Raw genomic sequence first — 14,709 nt, forward strand, 5'->3', positions numbered from 1 at the left:
CTCTTCTTTTAGTGCAGATTCTTTAATTTTTTATCAGTAGGTTTCTTCTTTTAGCAGATTGTTTCTTAGGTTTTTCTTCTGTATGTCTCTTCTGTTAGCAGATTGTTTCTAAAGTCTTTCTTCAGTAGGTCTCTTCTTTTAGTGCAGATTCTTTAATTTTTATTCAGTAGGTTTCTTCTTTTAGCAGATTGTTTCTTAGGTCTTTCTTCAGTATGTCTCTTCTTTTAGCAGATTGTTTCTAAAGTCTTTCTTCAGTAGGTCTCTTCTTTTAGCAGATTGTTTCTAAAGTCTTTCTTCGTGCTTCTTTTTTCATTTGAACGTCAGAACGAGAATTTCAGAATGAGGTTCTACTTCCCTATGTTTTTGTTCTCTCCTATTTCGCTGCCGTTTTTAACATATTTGATAGTTTGAAGTAATCGTCTAATTGTCATGGATATTTTACTAGGCCTTCTTCAGTTGTCAATCAACTGTAGTTCATCTTAAAGAAATGAAAGCGTGGCTGTTCATTGGCTATGGTCGGAATAATTTCGCCCACCCCCACCTCCACGCAGCTGATGTGTCCAAACGAAAGGTGGTACCAGATATAGTTTGCGGCGTTGCAGGTTAGGCCAGGGCTGTGCTGCAAGTTGCCTTAATGTCACCAGCTCCTGATTACTCCTCAAGATGAATGTGACATAATGGGGAAATAACTATTTTTGATTACTTGTATAGTTAGGAGTGATTCCCCTTATGTAGTTTATAAAAGGCCTTGCAAACTGTGTTTAGTGGCCACTTGCTCCTGAGTTACCAGCTTGACCACTTGACCTGTGTTGTGTATAGTATTTTTTCTGTTAGTGGTCGTGTGTCATGGGGTACTCGGAGAAGTGTGCCCTGCTCTGGAGATCTTTGGGCTAAGTATATCTTTAGTATTATTGTATTTTAGATAATTTATTTATTAATAGATATAGTTCATATAGCCTCAAATGATTTCCAGGCAGTATATTTTTTTTTACCCTGATGTTCTGCATCCTGGGGTACTCCCAAACGTGACATATTTTTGTAACCTTTTTCTGAGGGATTCAATCTGTATTGAATCATCAGATGGACTTTAGAAATTTTTTATAGCCTTGTCTCTGAGGGATTCAACCTGTATTGAATCATCAGATGGGCTTTACCAAACGGATGGCTATAGGTGGGATTCTGTGAAGCTTGTAGGCTCATAGGTTTCCCTGAAGCCTATAGTTCATCATGACCATTTTGTTGTTTTTTTTTTTGGCTAAAAGTGGCCAGTGTAAGCCTGAAGCCTGTAACCATAGTGTAGCCAAAAGTGGTCGTATTTCGACCTGAGGCATGTGACCTTTAGTTGGCTGTGTAAGCCGGAAGTTTGTAACCCAATGGTCAAAAGTGGTCATGTGTTGACCTGAGGCCTGTGACCTGTATTTTTGATAACCAGAATGTGACGATAATGTAACATATGACTAGGGCTGTGTGCCATATTATTTTTGAGTATCTTTTGTTTACTTTTTGTTGTGTCGGCCTGTGAGTTAATGGCCATGTATTTACACCTTTATTTTATTCATGTAAATAAACCATGTAAATATGTTTACCTGCGACTTTGTAAAGTCTTTTGTTGCATACATTAGTTGAATTGTATACCTGGAGGTTATACCTAATAACCTAGACAGTACAAGAAGGGACCAGCACACCTCTGGACGAACGTGCCAGCACACTTAACACTGACCTTTTGATCTAAATACCTAAATCTAGCTATAATTCTAATTGAATATTTTTAGCTATACCCGCTAATAGGTAAATTAATTGATCAAAATTTTGTTATGAGTGGGGTGCTCTTTTAGAATCAATCTCCATTACTATGTAATATGGGGTACTGTTACAAGCAACCTCATTTCATTTGTAACATGGGGGCTCGTAAAAAGAATTTTATCAGTGTTAAACCCTAGAACCCTACTGATGTTGTGTATTGCAGTAAACATAATTGCACTATTGATATTGTTTATTTACTGTAAGTTTTCAAGTTTTGCCAGTTGAGACGAGATTTATATTTAAGATGTAATATATAGTTGTGTCTACATTTTGTTAGCTTTGTTGTAGACAACTAAACTTTTCAGGTAACCAGAAGGTACTAGAGACTACCCGAGGCGCAAGAGACTATCCCAGGCCGCAAGAGACTATCCCAGGCCGCAAGAGACTACCAGAGGCCGCGAGAGACTACCAGAGTCCTCGAGAGACTACCAGAGGCCGCGAGAGACTACCAGAAGTTCCTACATCTGGCTCGTTTGCTCGCACCTGTCGTATTAGTCTGAATGACAGTACATAGCAGAATCGTGTTGACCGTGTCAGGCTGTGATGTCAAGAGAGACCAGATGACCACAAAGAGCACTAAACCAACCAGTTCTGGTCCTGTTGACAAGCCTGTTGACTTCTGATGAAGTTTAGGATATTTAGTCTATTTAGAGTTGAGATGTATTTTCTTTTTTGTATAGTGAAGCAAGTCTCCTCATATTTGTATTGTACATGAGTACTTGATGACTAGATTTTGATTAGTTTAAGCTGATGTAAATTTAGCGATTTTTTCTACAGTACTAGTTCATTATTAGTGTTGTGGAGAATTTTGATGATTTTGTAAACAGAGGATTTAATGTGGAAATGTTGAAATGTTAACTAAGTAGAGATGTTAACTTGTAATTATTTGTTTGATACTGTCCTTTTCCCCATTGGTTTAAGTTTAATGCCTTGTGCGTCATGTTTTCCTCACAAGGGCATTTTTAAGGTGGGGGGTGTGACATAATGGGGAAATAACTATTTTTGATTACTTGTATAGTTAGGAGTGATTCCCCTTATGTAGTTTATAAAAGGCCTTGCAAACTGTGTTTAGTGGCCACTTGCTCCTGAGTTACCAGCTTGACCACTTGACCTGTGTTGTGTATAGTATTTTTTCTGTTAGTGGTCGTGTGTCATGGGGTACTCGGAGAAGTGTGCCCTGCTCTGGAGATCTTTGGGCTAAGTATATCTTTAGTATTATTGTATTTTAGATAATTTATTTATTAATAGATATAGTTCATATAGCCTCAAATGATTTCCAGGCAGTATATTTTTTTTTACCCTGATGTTCTGCATCCTGGGGTACTCCCAAACGTGACATATTTTTGTAACCTTTTTCTGAGGGATTCAATCTGTATTGAATCATCAGATGGACTTTAGAAATTTTTTATAGCCTTGTCTCTGAGGGATTCAACCTGTATTGAATCATCAGATGGGCTTTACCAAACGGATGGCTATAGGTGGGATTCTGTGAAGCTTGTAGGCTCATAGGTTTCCCTGAAGCCTATAGTTCATCATGACCATTTTGTTGTTTTTTTTTTTGGCTAAAAGTGGCCAGTGTAAGCCTGAAGCCTGTAACCATAGTGTAGCCAAAAGTGGTCGTATTTCGACCTGAGGCATGTGACCTTTAGTTGGCTGTGTAAGCCGGAAGTTTGTAACCCAATGGTCAAAAGTGGTCATGTGTTGACCTGAGGCCTGTGACCTGTATTTTTGATAACCAGAATGTGACGATAATGTAACATATGACTAGGGCTGTGTGCCATATTATTTTTGAGTATCTTTTGTTTACTTTTTGTTGTGTCGGCCTGTGAGTTAATGGCCATGTATTTACACCTTTATTTTATTCATGTAAATAAACCATGTAAATATGTTTACCTGCGACTTTGTAAAGTCTTTTGTTGCATACATTAGTTGAATTGTATACCTGGAGGTTATACCTAATAACCTAGACAGTACAAGAAGGGACCAGCACACCTCTGGACGAACGTGCCAGCACACTTAACACTGACCTTTTGATCTAAATACCTAAATCTAGCTATAATTCTAATTGAATATTTTTAGCTATACCCGCTAATAGGTAAATTAATTGATCAAAATTTTGTTATGAGTGGGGTGCTCTTTTAGAATCAATCTCCATTACTATGTAATATGGGGTACTGTTACAAGCAACCTCATTTCATTTGTAACATGGGGGCTCGTAAAAAGAATTTTATCAGTGTTAAACCCTAGAACCCTACTGATGTTGTGTATTGCAGTAAACATAATTGCACTATTGATATTGTTTATTTACTGTAAGTTTTCAAGTTTTGCCAGTTGAGACGAGATTTATATTTAAGATGTAATATATAGTTGTGTCTACATTTTGTTAGCTTTGTTGTAGACAACTAAACTTTTCAGGTAACCAGAAGGTACTAGAGACTACCCGAGGCGCAAGAGACTATCCCAGGCCGCAAGAGACTATCCCAGGCCGCAAGAGACTACCAGAGGCCGCGAGAGACTACCAGAGTCCTCGAGAGACTACCAGAGGCCGCGAGAGACTACCAGAAGTTCCTACATCTGGCTCGTTTGCTCGCACCTGTCGTATTAGTCTGAATGACAGTACATAGCAGAATCGTGTTGACCGTGTCAGGCTGTGATGTCAAGAGAGACCAGATGACCACAAAGAGCACTAAACCAACCAGTTCTGGTCCTGTTGACAAGCCTGTTGACTTCTGATGAAGTTTAGGATATTTAGTCTATTTAGAGTTGAGATGTATTTTCTTTTTTGTATAGTGAAGCAAGTCTCCTCATATTTGTATTGTACATGAGTACTTGATGACTAGATTTTGATTAGTTTAAGCTGATGTAAATTTAGCGATTTTTTCTACAGTACTAGTTCATTATTAGTGTTGTGGAGAATTTTGATGATTTTGTAAACAGAGGATTTAATGTGGAAATGTTGAAATGTTAACTAAGTAGAGATGTTAACTTGTAATTATTTGTTTGATACTGTCCTTTTCCCCATTGGTTTAAGTTTAATGCCTTGTGCGTCATGTTTTCCTCACAAGGGCATTTTTAAGGTGGGGGGTGTGACATAATGGGGAAATAACTATTTTTGATTACTTGTATAGTTAGGAGTGATTCCCCTTATGTAGTTTATAAAAGGCCTTGCAAACTGTGTTTAGTGGCCACTTGCTCCTGAGTTACCAGCTTGACCACTTGACCTGTGTTGTGTATAGTATTTTTTCTGTTAGTGGTCGTGTGTCATGGGGTACTCGGAGAAGTGTGCCCTGCTCTGGAGATCTTTGGGCTAAGTATATCTTTAGTATTATTGTATTTTAGATAATTTATTTATTAATAGATATAGTTCATATAGCCTCAAATGATTTCCAGGCAGTATATTTTTTTTTACCCTGATGTTCTGCATCCTGGGGTACTCCCAAACGTGACATATTTTTGTAACCTTTTTCTGAGGGATTCAATCTGTATTGAATCATCAGATGGACTTTAGAAATTTTTTATAGCCTTGTCTCTGAGGGATTCAACCTGTATTGAATCATCAGATGGGCTTTACCAAACGGATGGCTATAGGTGGGATTCTGTGAAGCTTGTAGGCTCATAGGTTTCCCTGAAGCCTATAGTTCATCATGACCATTTTGTTGTTTTTTTTTTTGGCTAAAAGTGGCCAGTGTAAGCCTGAAGCCTGTAACCATAGTGTAGCCAAAAGTGGTCGTATTTCGACCTGAGGCATGTGACCTTTAGTTGGCTGTGTAAGCCGGAAGTTTGTAACCCAATGGTCAAAAGTGGTCATGTGTTGACCTGAGGCCTGTGACCTGTATTTTTGATAACCAGAATGTGACGATAATGTAACATATGACTAGGGCTGTGTGCCATATTATTTTTGAGTATCTTTTGTTTACTTTTTGTTGTGTCGGCCTGTGAGTTAATGGCCATGTATTTACACCTTTATTTTATTCATGTAAATAAACCATGTAAATATGTTTACCTGCGACTTTGTAAAGTCTTTTGTTGCATACATTAGTTGAATTGTATACCTGGAGGTTATACCTAATAACCTAGACAGTACAAGAAGGGACCAGCACACCTCTGGACGAACGTGCCAGCACACTTAACACTGACCTTTTGATCTAAATACCTAAATCTAGCTATAATTCTAATTGAATATTTTTAGCTATACCCGCTAATAGGTAAATTAATTGATCAAAATTTTGTTATGAGTGGGGTGCTCTTTTAGAATCAATCTCCATTACTATGTAATATGGGGTACTGTTACAAGCAACCTCATTTCATTTGTAACATGGGGGCTCGTAAAAAGAATTTTATCAGTGTTAAACCCTAGAACCCTACTGATGTTGTGTATTGCAGTAAACATAATTGCACTATTGATATTGTTTATTTACTGTAAGTTTTCAAGTTTTGCCAGTTGAGACGAGATTTATATTTAAGATGTAATATATAGTTGTGTCTACATTTTGTTAGCTTTGTTGTAGACAACTAAACTTTTCAGGTAACCAGAAGGTACTAGAGACTACCCGAGGCGCAAGAGACTATCCCAGGCCGCAAGAGACTATCCCAGGCCGCAAGAGACTACCAGAGGCCGCGAGAGACTACCAGAGTCCTCGAGAGACTACCAGAGGCCGCGAGAGACTACCAGAAGTTCCTACATCTGGCTCGTTTGCTCGCACCTGTCGTATTAGTCTGAATGACAGTACATAGCAGAATCGTGTTGACCGTGTCAGGCTGTGATGTCAAGAGAGACCAGATGACCACAAAGAGCACTAAACCAACCAGTTCTGGTCCTGTTGACAAGCCTGTTGACTTCTGATGAAGTTTAGGATATTTAGTCTATTTAGAGTTGAGATGTATTTTCTTTTTTGTATAGTGAAGCAAGTCTCCTCATATTTGTATTGTACATGAGTACTTGATGACTAGATTTTGATTAGTTTAAGCTGATGTAAATTTAGCGATTTTTTCTACAGTACTAGTTCATTATTAGTGTTGTGGAGAATTTTGATGATTTTGTAAACAGAGGATTTAATGTGGAAATGTTGAAATGTTAACTAAGTAGAGATGTTAACTTGTAATTATTTGTTTGATACTGTCCTTTTCCCCATTGGTTTAAGTTTAATGCCTTGTGCGTCATGTTTTCCTCACAAGGGCATTTTTAAGGTGGGGGGTGTGACATAATGGGGAAATAACTATTTTTGATTACTTGTATAGTTAGGAGTGATTCCCCTTATGTAGTTTATAAAAGGCCTTGCAAACTGTGTTTAGTGGCCACTTGCTCCTGAGTTACCAGCTTGACCACTTGACCTGTGTTGTGTATAGTATTTTTTCTGTTAGTGGTCGTGTGTCATGGGGTACTCGGAGAAGTGTGCCCTGCTCTGGAGATCTTTGGGCTAAGTATATCTTTAGTATTATTGTATTTTAGATAATTTATTTATTAATAGATATAGTTCATATAGCCTCAAATGATTTCCAGGCAGTATATTTTTTTTTACCCTGATGTTCTGCATCCTGGGGTACTCCCAAACGTGACATATTTTTGTAACCTTTTTCTGAGGGATTCAATCTGTATTGAATCATCAGATGGACTTTAGAAATTTTTTATAGCCTTGTCTCTGAGGGATTCAACCTGTATTGAATCATCAGATGGGCTTTACCAAACGGATGGCTATAGGTGGGATTCTGTGAAGCTTGTAGGCTCATAGGTTTCCCTGAAGCCTATAGTTCATCATGACCATTTTGTTGTTTTTTTTTTTTGGCTAAAAGTGGCCAGTGTAAGCCTGAAGCCTGTAACCATAGTGTAGCCAAAAGTGGTCGTATTTCGACCTGAGGCATGTGACCTTTAGTTGGCTGTGTAAGCCGGAAGTTTGTAACCCAATGGTCAAAAGTGGTCATGTGTTGACCTGAGGCCTGTGACCTGTATTTTTGATAACCAGAATGTGACGATAATGTAACATATGACTAGGGCTGTGTGCCATATTATTTTTGAGTATCTTTTGTTTACTTTTTGTTGTGTCGGCCTGTGAGTTAATGGCCATGTATTTACACCTTTATTTTATTCATGTAAATAAACCATGTAAATATGTTTACCTGCGACTTTGTAAAGTCTTTTGTTGCATACATTAGTTGAATTGTATACCTGGAGGTTATACCTAATAACCTAGACAGTACAAGAAGGGACCAGCACACCTCTGGACGAACGTGCCAGCACACTTAACACTGACCTTTTGATCTAAATACCTAAATCTAGCTATAATTCTAATTGAATATTTTTAGCTATACCCGCTAATAGGTAAATTAATTGATCAAAATTTTGTTATGAGTGGGGTGCTCTTTTAGAATCAATCTCCATTACTATGTAATATGGGGTACTGTTACAAGCAACCTCATTTCATTTGTAACATGGGGGCTCGTAAAAAGAATTTTATCAGTGTTAAACCCTAGAACCCTACTGATGTTGTGTATTGCAGTAAACATAATTGCACTATTGATATTGTTTATTTACTGTAAGTTTTCAAGTTTTGCCAGTTGAGACGAGATTTATATTTAAGATGTAATATATAGTTGTGTCTACATTTTGTTAGCTTTGTTGTAGACAACTAAACTTTTCAGGTAACCAGAAGGTACTAGAGACTACCCGAGGCGCAAGAGACTATCCCAGGCCGCAAGAGACTATCCCAGGCCGCAAGAGACTACCAGAGGCCGCGAGAGACTACCAGAGTCCTCGAGAGACTACCAGAGGCCGCGAGAGACTACCAGAAGTTCCTACATCTGGCTCGTTTGCTCGCACCTGTCGTATTAGTCTGAATGACAGTACATAGCAGAATCGTGTTGACCGTGTCAGGCTGTGATGTCAAGAGAGACCAGATGACCACAAAGAGCACTAAACCAACCAGTTCTGGTCCTGTTGACAAGCCTGTTGACTTCTGATGAAGTTTAGGATATTTAGTCTATTTAGAGTTGAGATGTATTTTCTTTTTTGTATAGTGAAGCAAGTCTCCTCATATTTGTATTGTACATGAGTACTTGATGACTAGATTTTGATTAGTTTAAGCTGATGTAAATTTAGCGATTTTTTCTACAGTACTAGTTCATTATTAGTGTTGTGGAGAATTTTGATGATTTTGTAAACAGAGGATTTAATGTGGAAATGTTGAAATGTTAACTAAGTAGAGATGTTAACTTGTAATTATTTGTTTGATACTGTCCTTTTCCCCATTGGTTTAAGTTTAATGCCTTGTGCGTCATGTTTTCCTCACAAGGGCATTTTTAAGGTGGGGGGTGTGACATAATGGGGAAATAACTATTTTTGATTACTTGTATAGTTAGGAGTGATTCCCCTTATGTAGTTTATAAAAGGCCTTGCAAACTGTGTTTAGTGGCCACTTGCTCCTGAGTTACCAGCTTGACCACTTGACCTGTGTTGTGTATAGTATTTTTTCTGTTAGTGGTCGTGTGTCATGGGGTACTCGGAGAAGTGTGCCCTGCTCTGGAGATCTTTGGGCTAAGTATATCTTTAGTATTATTGTATTTTAGATAATGTATTTATTAATAGATATAGTTCATATAGCCTCAAATGATTTCCAGGCAGTATATTTTTTTTTACCCTGATGTTCTGCATCCTGGGGTACTCCCAAACGTGACATATTTTTGTAACCTTTTTCTGAGGGATTCAATCTGTATTGAATCATCAGATGGACTTTAGAAATTTTTTATAGCCTTGTCTCTGAGGGATTCAACCTGTATTGAATCATCAGATGGGCTTTACCAAACGGATGGCTATAGGTGGGATTCTGTGAAGCTTGTAGGCTCATAGGTTTCCCTGAAGCCTATAGTTCATCATGACCATTTTGTTGTTTTTTTTTTTGGCTAAAAGTGGCCAGTGTAAGCCTGAAGCCTGTAACCATAGTGTAGCCAAAAGTGGTCGTATTTCGACCTGAGGCATGTGACCTTTAGTTGGCTGTGTAAGCCGGAAGTTTGTAACCCAATGGTCAAAAGTGGTCATGTGTTGACCTGAGGCCTGTGACCTGTATTTTTGATAACCAGAATGTGACGATAATGTAACATATGACTAGGGCTGTGTGCCATATTATTTTTGAGTATCTTTTGTTTACTTTTTGTTGTGTCGGCCTGTGAGTTAATGGCCATGTATTTACACCTTTATTTTATTCATGTAAATAAACCATGTAAATATGTTTACCTGCGACTTTGTAAAGTCTTTTGTTGCATACATTAGTTGAATTGTATACCTGGAGGTTATACCTAATAACCTAGACAGTACAAGAAGGGACCAGCACACCTCTGGACGAACGTGCCAGCACACTTAACACTGACCTTTTGATCTAAATACCTAAATCTAGCTATAATTCTAATTGAATATTTTTAGCTATACCCGCTAATAGGTAAATTAATTGATCAAAATTTTGTTATATTGAGTGGGGTGCTCTTTTAGAATCAATCTCCATTACTATGTAATATGGGGTACTGTTACAAGCAACCTCATTTCATTTGTAACAATGAGCCACACATGAAGTTCAAGAGTCTGTCTGTCTGAGGCTACACAAATAGATGATAAATTTGTATTGTTATGTTTGACTTCTAATATTATTCAATTACCTGCCTAAATAGTATCTCTACCGACATACGTGACGCGAGGCCAGCACTTGGCACCGAACAGACGTTCTTTGTTGGTTTTGGACGTTGCTTTAGAAATGGAAACTTCTTGCTGGACATCATGCCACACGACCAGGCAATGAGTCATTTTTGCAAAGATTATATCAACTCTCTCTGTCTGTTTTTTTGTCTATCTGTCTGTCTATCTGGTAAAAAAGTGTTTTCTCCCATTTCCAATTCTTAAATCAAGTTAAAACTTTGCACAATTACCTGACAACAAGACACGAAACAATCCAAAAATTAAATATTTAGTTAATTAATTGTTGGTGATTATTTTGTTTGATTTAGAAATAAGGGGAATAAAAGATACTTAATGAATGATGTGGATATATATATGGATATAGTAGGTTAATTAATTAACTTTGTTTTATAAAGCAAAAAGGGTTACGAACCCCGCAATTTTCAGATAAATGGCAGCATTTAGCGGTTCCTTCCCTTAGATGAGTTTTGTTTATAAAAGTATTCTTTTTTCTATGGTTATTGAGTCGACCCAGTTCTTATATGAATTTTATAGTTTTGGAGTAAGACTTTTATCGTTTAAATATCACTAATTCATGAAATAGTGGGTTAATTTTTTTATTGCTTCAGGTATTGTCCTCGACAATGAATAACAGTTCTAAGTTTCAACTTGGTCAAGAATGGGTAAAGGGAGAAATAACGCGTACATGGTTTGTACCAGACAGAGTGAGTTGATAGAAGCTTTGTACAAAAGAATTTCTCTTGCTCTTCTGGCACAGCTGACGTCATCCCAGTCTCACTGACCATGTCACCATGTCGCAATCCACCCAGCAGTGATAATCGTTGCGACTATTTCTGGGGGAATCAACTTCCACGTAAGCTGACCCTCAACTGTACGTTCCTGGTGAGTACACACACACACACACACTCACAACCTTTCTTGATGGAGTGGTAGGGCGTGCTGTTTCTGCTTACTGCTTCTGAAGTCATTGTTTTGAAAAAAAAAATTTGATTATGTCATTGGTAAAACATTCGAGATGGACTGGCTGGTAAATGTTTGTATTGTGGCGTACAACGCAACTATTCAATTGGGATGTGTCGCTAAGCGGCAGTAAGCGCTTGGCCACCTATTAAGGGGTCGCTAATTGTTTAACGGTGTCTACTGAGACATTTTCTTGTACTCTGGTAGGTCTGCAGCAGTGCCGTTCATGCAGTGGCGTAGCTAGGGTGGGGGGGGGGGGGAGGGTGAGAATTTTAAAATCCCCCCGGCCCCCACTTGAGGGGGCCCCCAAATGAGGATTTTTACATTAAAAATTAAATATTACGCAAAATGCAGGGGCCCCCGAAGAGGTCAGGCCCCCCGGGCCCCCAAACGATGGAAAATTCCTAGCTACGCCCCTCCGTTCAGGGCTACAAAGATGTCTGGGAATCCAATTGTCACCACTCCTTCGGTTGATATGACGATTGGGAATAGTGTATTTTAGATATCTCCCAGAGTCGTTTAATCTCCAAGCAAGGCTTTTCATATTTTTTTTTTATTTGTCTATTTCGTTGGTTTTTTTTCAAACGTAATGGGATAGTGGCACTGCAATCTCGGTGATTTTTGAGGATTTCTCAAGTTTATCACTTTAAAAAATAGATGTAGTCGATTGAAGTCCACTGTCTTGACTGCTAATTCGTGTCTATCCCAGTAGAGTAGATAGTTGGTCAACTAGTGAACCTCCTGCGGTGATAATTTATACTAAGAAAACGTCATGGTCAAGTATCACACACACACACACAAGTGTACATGTACAGACGCACACTTGGACAGGCTTGACTTGTGCAAGACAAACTATTTTCCAGGCTACGTTTGAAATCCGAATAGAATGGCAATATTTCATGAGAGTCAAGAAGGCGTCAATGATCTACGTTGAGAGGAACGCCGGAGACAACATTGTCACTGATGTAGTCGTACCTCACAAAAACAACACAAATAAATTCTACCACAACTCTATTCTAGTCATCATGGACCATGAACTCGAGGAACTGGAACTGGTCAAGAACTCATCAGTCACCTGTATGGCCTATCGAGATGACGACAAGCTCTCTGAGATGTCAGTACGAGTAGGTAGGATTATCTTTGAGAAAGTTTAGCCTCTAAGCTGTTCAAGTAGGTAAGATTATCTTTGAGATAGTTTAGCCTCTAAGCTGTTCGAGTAGGTAAGGTTATCTCTGAGGTAGTTTAGCCTCTAAGCTGTTCAAGTAGGTAAGGTTATCTCTGAGGTAGTTTAGCCTCTAAGCTGTTCAAGTAGGTAAGATTATCTTTGAGATAGTTTAGCCTCTAAGCTGTTCGAGTAGGTAAGGTTATCTTTGAGGTAGTTTAGCCTCTAAGCTGTTCGAATAGGTAAGGTTATCTTTGAGAAAGTTTAGCCTCTAAGCTGTTCAAGTAGGTAAGATTATCTTTGAGATAGTTTAACCTCTAAGCTGTTCGAGTAGGTAAGGTTATCTTTGAGATAGTTTAGCCTCTAAGCTGTTCGAGTAGGTAAGGTTATCTTTGAGGTAGTTTAGCCTCTAAGCTGTTCGAGTAGGTAAGGTTATCTTTGAGATAGTTTAGCCTCTGATCTGTTCGAGTAGACAAGATTATCTTTGAGGTAGTTTAGCCTCCAAGCTGTTCAGGTAGGTAAGGTTATCTTTGAGGTAGTTTAGCCTCTGATCTGTTCGAGCAGACAAGATAATCTTTGAGATAGTTTAGCCTCTGATCTGTACGAGTAGACAAGATTATCTTTGAGGTAGTTTAGCCTCTGATCTGTTCGAGTAGACAAGATTATCTTTGAGGTAGTTTAGTATCTGAGATGTTAAAAACCACCTAACTGTATTATTTCAGTACAATTATTTTCGTCTGTGATAGTTAAATTGCTGAGATATCATTGCGAGTAGGTTAGATTGCGATTATGTAGAATTAAATATAAAAAAAAACTTAAATAATTGTCAACGAATTAAGAAAACAATATTTATATTTCCAGATGGTACTTTTCTTGGCTGTGAGTGATAGATATTTAATGTCATTGTCTGGTATTCTAAAAACTGTTACTAAGAACAAAAACCTCAGCTAAAGAAGTTTTCTTGTTCGAGATTTGGTTTTCTTTCCATGCAACGTTTGTATTTGTCTGCACTTCTATATCAACCCCATTATAGACCTAGCGAGGCGACCACTCGTAAACACACACACACATAACATAAGCTATAGCTCAGGGCACGCCTGTGGCCCTTCAAAAATAGTTATAGGGATATTTTCAACATTATCAAGTCTAAATCAGGTCCTGCACACAACAATTACGTACACATAGGAGCCTATATTATTAGTAGGCCTAAGTAATCAGAGAGTCCCTGGAATGATGTTAATGTTGATACACAAAAGGCCCCAAAAGTAGGCCTACAGATTAAGAAATGGTGATTCTTATAGAATACATCTGTCTCGGACTATGTTATTTAAAAAAGATTTAGCAAAGTTTGTGGTACCTAAAAAAAAAAAGTAAAACTTCTTTTATAATTTCATGTAAATCTTCATACTACTTCTAGGTACAAAAGAGAATATGCGCTGGTATAACGAGAATGAAGTGATGGAATCTGAAGACATTTACTTCTACTGCAATCCTGGCAATATCATTGCTTCTAATACAAGCTTCAGGGAAATTCAGCTGTTGAAACTTAACGAAAAGAGTGGCGATTACGAGCTCCTTGCTACCGCAGATGTAGAAACGTTAACTTGTCAGAGGGTGAGATCGTTATTGGAACCTCTGCATCTTTTATTTATGTGTATATTGTTTTAAAACCTAATTACAGGATGAGAAAATGTAGATACTTAAAAAAACATTTTAAAAAATGCATGGCTCAGCTATTGTCTCCATTAGGCCTAATAGAAGAATGTTCAGAAATGTCATTATAATACCTCTAAGTCAGAACTTCATGAAAGGTGGAACCTCGACGCTGATCTCAATAACGATTTTCCTAGAAAAACAACAGTTGATGTCTATCGCTGAGACAAGAATGACTACCTCGTTGGCCACACTGGGAAAACTCTAGTTTGACCGTTATAATTTTTTAAAATAAATAAGAAATACTTTTAAATTTGGCTAGAGAATTAGGTTTAGATCTAGATTCAGCTTCAATTGTGAAATGACAATCGCGTTCTTGAAAGGACTATCGCGTTCAGGAATTTCCGAATGCAAGGCATAATTGATGAAAGATTTTGATAATATAATGTGCAGA

Source organism: Biomphalaria glabrata, chromosome 7, assembly GCF_947242115.1.
Source record: "Biomphalaria glabrata chromosome 7, xgBioGlab47.1, whole genome shotgun sequence".
Classification (NCBI taxonomy): Eukaryota; Metazoa; Mollusca; class Gastropoda; family Planorbidae; genus Biomphalaria; species Biomphalaria glabrata.